The sequence below is a fragment of the Ranitomeya imitator genome, chromosome 2 (genome assembly GCF_032444005.1).
Source record: "Ranitomeya imitator isolate aRanImi1 chromosome 2, aRanImi1.pri, whole genome shotgun sequence".
NCBI lineage: Eukaryota > Metazoa > Chordata > Amphibia > Anura > Dendrobatidae > Ranitomeya > Ranitomeya imitator.
Genome location: NC_091283.1, coordinates 440,030,948 through 440,044,738, shown reverse-complemented (window position 1 = coordinate 440,044,738; position 13,791 = coordinate 440,030,948).

Genomic DNA, 13,791 nt, shown 5'->3' with positions numbered 1-13,791 from the left:
CATGAAGGCCATCACAGTGGCGGATATTAGTATAGAGGGACTCAACATCAACTGAAGCCAGAAGAGTATCACCCTCTAGGCAAAGTGCATCGACCTTGCGCAACAAATCCCCAGTATCCTTGAGGAAGGAAGGGAGATTGAGCACTAAAGGTTGAAGGTGGTAATCGATCCACCTATTAACTTGTTCCAAAAAGTTCCCCCTCCCAGATACGATCGGACGGCAAGATGGTGACCTTATATCCTTATGGATCTTAGGTAGGAGGTATAATGCAGGGATTGTGGGTTCCTTGACTGTTAGTGCCAAAGCCAGGTCCCTGGTGACAACGTCGTTGTCTAAAGCCTTTTTTAAGATTGACTCTAATTTTGCATTAAATACAGAGAGGGGGTTATATGTAAGTTTTTTATAACACACAGCATTATTAAGCTGGCGAAACGCCTCCCTCTCATACATTATTTTAGGCCACACAACGACATTGCTACCCTTATCAGCTGGCATTAGCACCACATCAGGGAGATCTTGAAGAAATTTAAAACGGATTCTTTCCTCCTTAGTTAAATTATCACCTCCACCAAATTTCGGAATTTTCATTAATTCATCGGTCACCACCCGTACGAACAGATCAATACTGGGAAAGGAGGCAAAAGGGGGATCTTAGTGGAACATGGACGAATACACGGAGGAATCTTACCTCCTTTATTATCGTGCTCAAGTACCAGTTCTTCCAGAATTCTTACTGCCTCCTGTTCCTCCTCTGTGGGGAAAAGACGTTGAAGTTCATCATTATAGAAATATCGCCTGAACAATAACGATCTTGCAAAGATATGTAAATCCTTCACCGCGGTGAAAGTGTTAAACCCCGTTGTGGGTGAAAAGGATAGACCCCTACCCAAGACAGCCAAATCCACCTCAGATAGTGTATGATTACTCAAATTAATCACCTTATTATCCCTGCCATTCACACCAGATTGATTCATGGGGCATCTTTTATAGGGATGGTATGCATGATCACGTAGTCTATGGGTTTCACTCATCCCATATGAAATAACCGGGGATGCAGATGCCTCGGATTGTCCACTCAGTGAAGAAATTGATATATTGGAGGATACTCTACGTATATTGGAGCTAGTCTTATTTCTCCAAAGATAAACTTTCTTCGTCTGATAATTTTTCAGATCTCTGTTATATTTAGATATTTGATTATCCTGGATTTTCTTGACTACTTGATCCATGGTTTTATTTAGTTCAATCTCAAATTGTTCAATACGATCAGCTGGACACCCCTTACGTATCTCAGCTTGGGCACTATCTATAGACTTATCCAATTCTACAATACTAGATGGCAGCCCGATTCTAAAGAATCGGGAGTCTAGAATCCATATATACTTTATTTATTCAAATGTAAGAATAATACAATTAATAAATAATAGTAAGAAAGAACAAAAAATGGCTGCACTCACCAGCTCTTGACAATTCTTGTTATTTAAGGTACAGTTACACAGGATCCATGAACATGCTTATGAGGGGAGGGATGAAAGACATCAGACGACAACTTTGCGTGTTGTGGGCAGTGTCAGGTAGTAGGAAAATAGCCAGTTAATAATAGGCAATAGTTCTTTGCAGGAATGCAGATATTAATAAATAGGCAGTTTATATTGCAGAGAAATTGCTGGGCAATAATGGACAATGTCCTTATGTGGCAAATAATAAAGCAATATACCCAATGTGGCAAAGAAGAGGTTAATAAACGGCAGTCTCTCAGTATAACAGTCAGTGAATAATAGGCAGTATATGGAGAAAACACCAAACAAAAGTTCAAAATTGGTGTGAAAATGTCACTGAACCACTTCACAACTAAATATATATAGTTTTGGTAAATGGTATTATCATTTTTTTGACGAAATTCGGCAGGAGCTTGAAGAGCAACGTCACTGGGCCCGCCTCCACGCAGTAGAAACTTGCTGTGAGGTAAAAATTCAAAAATCACACCAAAATGGCGGGCGGAGTGTGTCACAGTACGGCACGTTTCTGATTGGTCGCTCGCAGCAGGCGGCAACCAATCAGACACTGGACACTGTTGACGTCACTTATCTCCGGACATTAGCTCCGGACATTAGCTCCGGACATTAGCTCCGGACATTAGCTCCGGACAAAGCCACGGAAGTTGGCACAAATTGCAGGAAGTAGTATTCTAGGCAATTATATATTAGATTACTGGAATTTTGATTAATGAGAAGTTGCAAAAATATTTTCGATCATGTATCACATAGAGTTGAGTGACTTTTACTTTTTTAGGATCGAGTCGGGTTTTGCGAAACCCAACTTTGTCACAAGTCGTGTCGGGTGAAATCGTCCGATTATTGCGAAAAGTCGGGGGCCGCCCGAAACACGAAACCCAATGCAAGTCATTGGGGAATCAAAGTCGGCAGTAAGTGGAGGACAGGAAAACACCTACAGTGTCCATTTTAATGCCAAAAACATCAATTCTTATTTCTTAAGCTTGTCAATCTTAATTTACTTTATAATAATAGTTAGACATTGAAAACAGGGGGTCATTTGGCTAAAGTTGTGGGCGTGGGGGTAGGGCTGGCTCAAGATTTTCGTGGGCCTAGGTAACACGGAATACGTCATGGCGGTGAAGCAGGGAGAGGTAAGTATTTAAACTTTGCAAGTGCTGTGATCCTGAGCAAACGGGGGCCCACCCGTTGGCACTGTCACAGGGCCCCTCATAGTACGGCAGTGTGTTTGACGGCGGGTAGCGCCTCCCACTGCCAGAGACACTTTTGCGTACTATGAGGGGCCCTGTGCCAGTGACGTCACCAACGAGTATGCCCCCCCACCTGATGAAGGAACCTGCAGTTTCATCTGCACTTTCCTCTTTGTCCCCATGTAAGGTGGTATAGTATGCGGGAAGGGGAACCTGACTTTCAGCAGGGTCAGATTCTGGCTGTGTAGAGTGCAAGGGGAATGTAGTGTTCTGGATCAATGTACCAGCAGACTCATCTAGCAGTGGCTGGGCAATGGGCAGGATGAGGAGGAAACACAGATATAGGCCCAAATAATAAAGTAGGCTAAATGCAGTTCAAAATTGGTAACAGGACTAAACAGGTGGCATAGCTTTGTTGAGTGGAGGACAACTGTAATGCGTGGTGCAGACACAGTTTGTAAGCCCACAATAAAAAAGTAGGCTAAATGCAGTTCAAAACTGGTAACAGGACTAAACATGCAGCATTGCTTTGTTCAGTGGAGGACAACTGTAATGAGTGGCGCAGACACAGTTAGTAGGCCCAAAATAAAAAAAGTTGGCTAAATGCAGTTCAAAATTGGTAACAGGACTAAACAGGCGGCCTAGCTTTGTTCAGTGGAGGACAACTGTAATGAGTGGCGCAGACACAGTTAGTAGGCCCACAATAAAAAAGTAGGCTAAAAGCAGTTCAAAATTGGTAACAGGACTAAACAGGCGGCATAGCTTTGTTCAGTGGAGGACAACTGTAATGAGTGGCACAGAGACAGTTAGTAGGCCGAAATAATAAAGTAGGCTAAATGCAGTTCAAAATTGGTAACAGGACTAAACAGGCAGCATAGCTAGGTACTGGGGTGGGCTCCTCTGCTGAGTAGCAGACAGTGGTAGTAGGCGCAAAGTATTAACTGGTCTAAATGGAAGCCAGGGCCCCTGTATATTTTAACTACCATCTATCATTTCAACAAATTTGCATTGGCAGTGCCATTGAAGGATATAACAGCACAGACTACACAGTGATGGAGCAGGGAGAGATAAGTATTGCAAGTGGTAGAGCACTGTTCGTGCTGGGGGGAACACTCTCTCGTGAGCGGCGGTACTGGCACAAGGCCCCTCATATTACGAGGGTGTGTCTGACGTTGGTTGTGCACCACCACCGTCAGAGACACTTCAGTGTACTATGAGGGACCCTTTGCCAGTGCCGTCGCCCAAGAGTGGGCGCACCCACCTGTCCAGGCAAACGGCACTCGCACGGGTGCTTGCGCCAGGTGGTGACCACGGCCCTGTGGGGGGAGTCAGCCCATTTAGGGAGGTATAAAAATGACCTATGGTGGACATTCAGCAGCTGCAAATGGTGGAATTAGAGAAGTCAGTAAGAGGAAGCCATTTTTTCAGGCAAGCTACGTGTCAGCAGGAGAAGGTGGGGCAAAATAATTTGAAATCCATGATTGGTTCATTTTAATGAAGGTTAGATCATCAACATTCTGGGTAGCCAGACGTGTCCTTTTTTCAGTCAGTATTGAACCAGCAGCACTGAAGACTCTTTCTGATAGCACACTAGAAGCAGGGCAAGCGTGATCCTGTAATGCATATTCTGCCAATTCAGGCCATGTGTCTATTTTAGATGCCCAGTAATCAAAGGGGAATGACCTGTGAGGGAGAAGATTGATAAGTGAGGAAAAGTAATTGGTAACTATACTGGACAAATGCTGTCTCCTGTCACTTTGAATCGATGCAGCACTACCTGTTCGTGTGAGAACCATCACCGCCGCTGTGTGCTGGGAATTCCTGAACCAAACGGTCTGCAAGAGTTGCTTGTTTGGTAGCCAATATTTGCTCAAGGTTCTCATGTGGCATGATATTTTTTAATTTTCCTTTATATCGTGGATCCAGGAGGCAGGCCAACCAGTAATCGGTCATCATTTTGATAATGCCGGGGTCCCTTTTTAGGATACGCAAGGCATACTCAGACATGTGGGCCAATGTTCCAGGTGTCAATTCACTGCTTGTATTGGGTTGAGGAGCACTTTCTTGCAAATCAACATCACTTGTGTCCCGCAAAACCCTGTACCTGACCTTGCAACGCCACCAGTTTATATTGTCCCTTGTGAAGCATCCTCCTCTCATAAATATTCATCCCCATCATCCTCCTCCTCCTCCTCTTCATCCGCCACTTCGTCCAGAAGAGTTCCCTGAGCAGACAATGGCTGACTGTCATCAAAGCTTCCCTCCTCCTCGGCTGCAAATGCCAGCACCTTAATGTGCATCAAACTTTGCATCAGCAGACGCATTAGAGAGATGCTCATGCTTACGATGGCGTCATCTGCACTTACCAACCGTGTGCATTCCTCAAAACACTGAAGGACTTGACAGAGGTCTTGGAGCTTCGACCACTGCACACCAGACAACTCCATGTCTGCCATCCAACTGCCTGCCCGTGTATGCGTATCCTCCCACAAATTAATCACGCCTCTGTTCGCACAGCCTCTGAACCATGTGCAGTGTGGAGTTCCACCTTGTTGCAATGTCGATTATTAGGCGGTGCTGGGGAAGATTCAGCGATCGCTGATGGTTCAGCATACGGCTGGAGTGTACGGGCGACCGGCGGATGTGCGAGCAAAGTCTTCGCACCTTCAGGAGCAGGGTTGGTAACTCCGGAAAATTTTTGAGGAAGCACTGCACCACCAGGTTCAAGGTGTGAGCCAGGCAAGGTATGTGCTTAAGTTCTGAAAGGGCTATGGCAGCCATAAAATTCCTTCCGTTATCACTGACTACCTTGCCTGCCTCAAGATGTACACAGCCCAGCCATGACTGAGTTTTTTTGCTGCAAGTACTCGGCCAGTACTTCCGCTTTGTGTCTATTGTCGCCTAAACACTTCATTTCTAACACAGCCTGCTGACGCTTACCACTAGCTGGTCGATAATGGGATACCTCGTGTGCAACACTGGCAGCTGCGGATGGAGTGGTCGTGTGACTGCGCTCTGTGGACGAGCTTTCGCTTCTGGAGGAGGAGGAGGGGTGGCGAAGGCCTACAGCCAACTGTTTCCTAGACCGTGGGCTAGGCAGAACTGTCCCACTATGGCTGTCTCCTGTGGACCCTGCATCCACCACATTAACCCAGTGTGCCGTGATGGACACGTAATGTCCCTGGCCATGCCTACTGGTCCATGCATCTGTTGTGAGGTGCACCTTTCTACTGACTGATTGCCTCAGTGCATGGACAATGCAGTCTTTGACATGCTGGTGGAGGGCTGGGATGGCTTTTCTCACAAAGAAGTGTCAACTGGGTAGGTCATAGCGTAGTACTGCGTAGACCATCAGGGCTTTGAAAGCTTCGCTTTCAACCAACCGGTAGGGCATCATCTCTATCGAGATTTGTCTAGCAATGTGGGCGTTCACACCCTGTGTACGCGGATGACAGGATGAGTACTTTCTTTTCCTAACGAGAGTCTCTTGTAGGGTGAGCTGGACTGGAGGGGTGCATATGGTGGAACTAGAGGTGGTGGTGGTGGTAGACATGGCGGATTGAGAGAGGGTTGGTGATGGTATTCTCGATGTTGGCCTACATACAGTGTTTCCTACCAATAACCTTGTGATTCCCTGACTGCTTTGGCCTTGCGACGATACCTCCACATTTGCAGCTGGTGGTGTCCTAACGGGTGGGCTTACAGTGAGGGAAGCAATGTAGCGTTGCTGACTACCTTCATTCTGAGCAGGTGCGCCAATGGTACGGGACGTTTGGTAGTTAGTCCAGGCTTGCAAGTGCATGCTGGTTAAATGTCTAAGCATGCACGTTGTGTTTAAATTTTGAAGATTCTTCCCTCTGCTAAAGGTCTTTGAGCATTTCTTACAGATAACTTTTAACTGATCATTCGGATCTTAGTTAAAAAATTGCCACACTGCACTCTTCCTACTATGAAATACCTTTTCAGGCAATGCACGCTGTGCTACTTTCACCGGATGGCCACACTGTCCTAAAACTGTTTTTGTTTTTGACAAACGTTTTTGGCCTGATACGGGCCTGCCAGATGACAGCTGTTGCGATGTAGATGGCTGCTGCGGATCATCCTCCTCCGCATCTGAGCTACTGGCAGTGGCACCCTCTTCCCCCAATGGCTGCCAATCTGGGTCAACAACTGGGTCATCTATCACCTCCTCTTCAATGTCATGTGCACCTTCCTCTGTGTCACAGTGTAAGGTGCTGTAGCGTTCGGGAAGGGGCACCATAGTCTCATCAGGGTCAGATTCTGGCTCAGTACACTGCGAAGGCAATGTAGTGATCTGAGTCAATGGAACAGCATTATAATCTAGCTGTGGCTGTGCATCAGTGCACTCCATATCCGATTCATCTTGTAATGGGCAGTTAACAATTTCCCGTTCTAACCCAGGCACGGTATGTGTAAAGAGCTCCATGGAGTAACCTGTAGTGTCGCCTGACGCATCCTTCACTTTTGGTTTGGGTGAAGGACACAAGGAAACGTCTTGTTCCTGACCGGGAGCATCCACTGACGACTCGCTGCTTTTATATTTGGAACTTTCTGAAGAGGAGGCGAAAGAGCTAGAGGCTGAGTCAGCAAGGAAAGCCAAAACTTTTTCCTGCTGCTCCGGCTTTAAAAGCTGTTTTCCTACTCCCAGATAAGGGAGCCTTCGAGGCCTTGTGTAGCCAGGCGATGACGCTGGCTCAACACCTCCAGCCTTAGGTGCTATTGTGCTTTTGCCACTACCACCAGATGCCCCACCACCACCATCAGTACCAGCTTGCAACCACCGCCCACGGTCTCTTCCACCTGACTTCCTCATTTTTTAGAAAATCTAACCAAAATAACAACCATTATATGGTACTGTAAAACAAGGTACAAGGTGTATATAAACATGTTGAGATTTTAAATCTCACTTTTTTGGGGGAGACTGAACAAAAATCAGGCCCTGTGCAAAAAACAACACAATGTAAGTGGCAGAAAGTGGCTGGCTGATATACGACAAACTAAAAGGACAGAAGTATATCCACTTTGTGAGAATGTGAATCTCCCCTTTTTTGGGGGGAGACTGAACCACAACTTAGGCCCAGTGTATATAACAATGCAATCTAAGTGGCAGAAAGTGGCTGGCTGATATACGACAAACTAAAAGGACAGAAGTGTATCCACTTTGTAAGAATTTGAATCTCCCCTTTTTTTGGGGAGACTGAACCACAACTTAGGCCCAGTGTATATAACAACGCAATCTAAGTGGCAGAAAGTGGCTGGCTGATATATGACAAACTAACAGGACAGAAGTATATCCACTTTGTGAGAATTTGAATGTCCCTCTTTTTTTGGGGAGACTGAACGACAACTTAGGCCCAGTGCATATAACAACGCAATCTAAGTGGCAGAAAGTGGCTGGCTGATATACGACAAACTAACAGGACAGAAGTATATCCACTTTGTGAGAATTTGAATCTCCCCTTTTTTGGGGGGAGACTGAACCACAACTTAGGCCCTGTGTATATAACAACACAATGTAAGAGGCAGAAAGTGGCTGGCTGATATACCACAAACTAACAGGACTGAAATATATCCACTTTGTGATAATTTGAATCTCACTTTTTTGGGGGCCGAACCTCAGGCCCTGTGCATAAAACAACACAATGTAAGTGGCAGAAAGTGGCTGGAAGGTATATGAAAAAACTAGTTGAAGAGCCCGGCGTTGCCTGGGCATAGTAAATATCTGTGGTTAGTTATAGCACCTCACTTCTCTTATTTTTCCCATCACGCCTCTCATTTTCCCCCTCACATCTCTCATTTTCTCCCTTACACCTCTCATTTTCCCCCTCACTCCTCTTATTTTCCCCCTCACTCCTCTCATTCCCCCCTAACACTTGTCATTTCGACCTCACATATGTCATTTTCAGATCACCCCACTATTTTCCCTCACTCCTCTCATTTTGCACTCACACCTTTTCATTTTCACCTCACACCCTCATTTTCACCTCACACCTCTAATTTTCCCCTCAGTATATACATGTTTGTCATCTCCCTTATATATAGTATACATCTGTATGTCATCTCCTGTATATAGTATATACGGGCAGCACGGTGGCGCAGTGGTTAGCACAGCAGCCTTGCAGCGCTGGAGTCCTGGGTTCAAGCCCCACTAAGGACAACATCTGCAAAGAGTTTGTATGTTCTCTCCGTGTTTGCGTGGGTTTCCTCCGGGCACTCCGGTTTCCTCCCACATTCCAAAGACATACTGATAGGGAATTTAGATTGTGAGCCCCAACAGGGACAGCGACGATAATGTGTGCAACCTGTAAAGCGCTGCGGAATATGTTAGCGCTATATAAAAATAAAGATTATTATTATTTATTTATTTATCTCCTCCTGTATATAGTATATACCTGTGTGTCATCTCCCCTGTATATAGTATACTAGCTATTGAACCCGTTCTACGCCCGGGTGGCGAGCATTTATATTGGTATATGGTCTCCATCCTGGTATGTGCTGCTCCATCCTGCGTCTCCATCCTGTCATGTGCTGCTCCATCCTGCGTCCCCATCCTGTCATGCGCTGCTCCATCCTGCGTCCCCATCCTGTCATGTGCTGCTCCATCCTGCGTTACCATCCTGTCATGCGCTGCTCCATCCTGCGTCCCCATCCTGTCATGTGCTGCTCCATCCTGCGTCCCCATCCTGTCATGCGCTGCTCCCATCCTGCGTCCCCATCCTGTCATGCTCTGCTCCCATCCTGCGTCCCCATCCTGTGATGCACTGCTCTCATCCTGTGATGCGCTGCTCCCATCCTGCGTCCCCATCCTGTCATGTGCTGCTCCATCCTGCGTCCCCATCCTGTCATGTGCTGCTCCATCCTGCGTCCCCATCCTGTCATGCGCTGCTCCATCCTGCGTCCCCATTCTGTCATGTGCTGCTCCATCCTGAGCCTCCATTCTGTCATGCGCTGCTCCCATCCTGCGTCCCCATCCTGTCATGCGCTGCTCCATCCTGCGTCCCCATCCTGTCATGCGCTGCTCCCATCCTGCATCCCCATCCTGTCATGTGCTTCTCCATCCTGCGCCTCCCTTCTGTCATGTGCTGCTCCCATCCTGCGTCCCCATCCTGTCATGCGCTGCTCCATCCTGCATCCCCATCCTGTGATGCGCTGCTCCCATCCTGTGTCCCCATCCTGTGATGCGCTGCTCCCATCCTGTGATGCGCTGCTCCCATCCTGCGTCCCCATCCTGTCATGTGCTGCTCCATCCTGCGTCCCCATCCTGTCATGTGCTGCTCCATCCTGCGTCCCCATCCTGTCATGTGCTGCTCCATCCTGCGTCCCCATCCTGTCATGTGCTGCTCCCATCCTGCGTCCCCATCCTGTCATGTGCTGCTCCATCCTGCGTCCCCATCCTGTCATGTGCTGCTCCCATCCTGCGTCCCCATCCTGTTATGTGCTGCTCCCATCCTGCGTCCCCATCCTTATGTGCTGCTCCCATCCTGCGTCCCCATCCTTATGTGCTGCTCCATCCTGCGTCCCCATCCTTATGTGCTGCTCCATCCTGCGTCCCCATCCTTATGTGCTGCTCCATCCTGCGTCCCCATCCTTATGTGCTGCTCCATCCTGCGTCCCCATCCTTATGTGCTGCTGCATCCTGCGTCCCCATCCTTATGTGCTGCTCCATCCTGCGTCCCCATACTGCCTCTGACCCGCTCGGCGCCGAGTGCTGGGGGGCCTGAGCAGGAGGGGACACCAGCACGCTGTGGGGGTCAGGTGCCGGTATCGCCGCCAGCTCAGGCCCCCCAGCACTTACTATATTCACCTGTCCTGCGTTCCAGCGCTGGGCGCCGCCATCTTCCCGGTCTCCTGGTCGTGACTGGTCAGTCAGAGGGCGGCGCCTGCGCGCATTAAGCGCGTCATCGCGCCCTCTGAACTGAAGGTCACAGGCCGAAAACCGGGAAGATGGCGGCGCTCAGCGGTGGAACGCAGGACAGGTGAATATGGCCGATACTCACCCTCCTGGCGGTCCCTGCTTCTCTGTTGGAGATCGCGGTGTGCGTTCAGTGTGAACGCACACCGCGATCTCCCGGGAGCGTCACTCTGTGAGGCCCAGACTGTGCCGGCGCTTGGGCCTGCGCAGTCTATAAAGGCTTCTGACAGAGTGACGCTCCCAGCGTTATATTATAGATACCAGTGTGTCATCTCCTCCTGTATATAGTATATACCTGTGTGTCATCTCCCCTGTATATAGTATATATGTGTGTGTCATCTCCTCCTGTATATAGTATATACCTTTATGTCATCTCCTCCTGTATATAGTATATACCTGTGTGTTATCTCCCCTGTATATAGTATATATGTGTTTGTCATCTCCCCTGTATGTAGTATATACCTGTGTGTCATCTCCTTCTGTATGTAGTATATATCTGTGTGTCATCTTCTCCTGTATTAGACCTCGTTCACACGTTATTTGCTCAGTATTTTTACCTCAGTATTTGTAAGCCAAATTGGCAGCCTGATAAATCCCCAGCCAACAGGAAGCCCTCCCCCCTGGCAGTATATATTAACACATACACATAATAGACAGGTCATGTGACTGACAGCTGCCGTATTTCCTATATGGTACAGTTGTTGCTCTTGTAACTTGTCTGCTTATTAATCAGATTTTAATTTTTGAAGGATAATACCAGACTTATGTGTGTTTTAGGGTGACTTTCATGTGTCAAGTTGTGTGTGTTGAGTTGCGTGTGGCGACATGCATGTAGTGACTTTTGTGAGATGAGTTTTGTGTGGCGACTAGGGTTGAGCGAAATGGGTCGGCCATTTTCAGAAGTCGCCGACTTTTGGCAAAGTCGGGTTTCATGAAATCCGACCCGACCCCTGTGTGGGGTCGGCCATGAGGTCGGCGATCTTCTGAATCTGGTATCGGAATTCCGATACCGAGTTCCGATATGTTTGCGATATCGGGAATCGGTATCGGAATCCATATTTAAGTATAAAATAAAGAATCAAAATAAAAAATATTGATATACTCACCCTCGGACGCGCCCTGGTACTGTCAGCCTTCCTTCCTAAGAATGAGCGCCTGAAGGACCTGCGGTGACGTCGCGGCTTGTGATTGGTCACGTGAGCGGTCACATGGGCGGTCAGGCGACCAATCACAAGCCGCGACGTCATCTAAGGTCCTTCAGGCGCTGATTCTTAGGAAGGAAGGCTGCCGGAAAGAAGCAGGGTGCGTCCGAGGGTGAGTATATACCTAATAGGAATATACTCACCCTCGGACGCGCCCTGCTTCTTTCTGGTCACCGCAGGTCCTTCAGGTGCTCATTCTTAGGAAGGAAGGCTGCCAGTTAGTACCAGGGCGCGTCCGAGGGTGAGTATATCAATATTTTTTATTTTGATTCATTATTTTACACATTAATATGGATCCCAGGGCCTGAAGGAGAGTTTCCTCTCCTTCAGACCCTGGGATCCATAATATCCCATTGCACTGCATTGGGTTTCGTGTTTCGGCCGACCCCGACCCCGACTTTTTTATAGGATCGACCGATTTCACTCGACCCGACTTTTGAGAAAGTCGGGTTTCGTGAAACCCGACCCGATCCTATAAAAATAAAAGTCGCTCAACCCTAGTGGCGACATGCGTGTAGCAACTTTTTGTGTCGAGTTGCATATGACAGGTTAGTGTAGCAAGTTGTGTGCAGCAAGTTTTGCTTATGGCGAGTTTTGCGCGTGGTGAGTTTTATGTGTGGTGCGTTTTGAGTATGTGCAAGTTTTGTGTGAGGCAACTTTTGCATGTGTTGCAACTTTTGTGCATGTGGCAATTTTTTCGCTTGTGCAAGTTTTGCGTGTGGTGAGTTTTCCATGAGGTGAGTTTTGCACGTGTGGCGAGTTTTGCGTGAGCCTAGTTTTGCATGTGGCGAGTTTTGCGCGTGGGGAGTTTTGAGCAGCAACTTTTGTGTTTCGACTTTTATGTGGCGAGGGTGGTGTATGTGTGGTGAAATATGTGCTGAGGGTGATATGTGTTCAAGCACGTGGTAGTGTGTGGTGCATTTTGTGTGTGTGTTCATATCCCCGTGTGTGGTGAGTATCCCATGTCGGGGCCCCACCTTAGCAACTGTACAGTATATACTCTTTGGCGCCATCGCTCTCACTCTTTAAGTCCCCCTTGTTCCCATCTGGCAGCTGTCAATTTGCCTCCAACACTTTTCCTTTCACTTTTTCCCCATTATGTAGATAGGGGCAAAATTGTTTGATGAATTGGAATGCGCGGGGTTAAAATTTCACCTCACAACATAGCCTATGACGCTCTCAGGGTCCAGACGTGTTACTGTGCAAAATTTTGTGGCTGTAGCTGCGACGATGCAGATGCCAATCCTGGACATACACACACACACGCATTCAGCTTTATATATTAGATACAAGGACTGTAGTACAATTTCAATCTCCCTACAATGATCTCAGGACAAGTATGGCAGCAATAAAAAGGACTGCTGCACACAAAGGTGTGGACAAATAAACAAGATAACTGTGCAGAAAGGAGCAACAGGATTTTTGCTTTTAAAAAAGCAGTTGCTTTGCACAGCAGCGTGCAAACAGCAATGCAGCTATCAGGGAGACTTATGAGGCAGCCTAATAAGCTACAGAGCTGATGCACAAAAATATAGCCTCCACTGTCCCTGCAAACAAATGGTGGTGTTGGACAGTGGAAATCGCTACAGCACAAGCAGTTTCGGGGCTTAATCTTCCCTCGCTAACTATATCCCTTCTTCTGATGAAGCTGCGGCAACCTCTCCCTATGCTACGATCGGCAGAAGTAAGATGGCGGTTGGCGTGCACGCCCCTTTATAGCCCCTGTGACGCCGCAGAAAGCAAGCCAATCACTGTCATGCCCTTCTCTAAGATGGTGGGGATCGAGATCTATGTCATCACGCTCCCCACACTCTGCGTCCTCCTTCATTGTCTGAAAAATGGCGCTGAACGCGTCATACGAAACGCGACTTTTGTGCAAAGATTGACGACCTCATGGCCGATCCCACACTAGGATCGGGTCGGGTTTCATGAAACCCGACTTCGCCGAAAG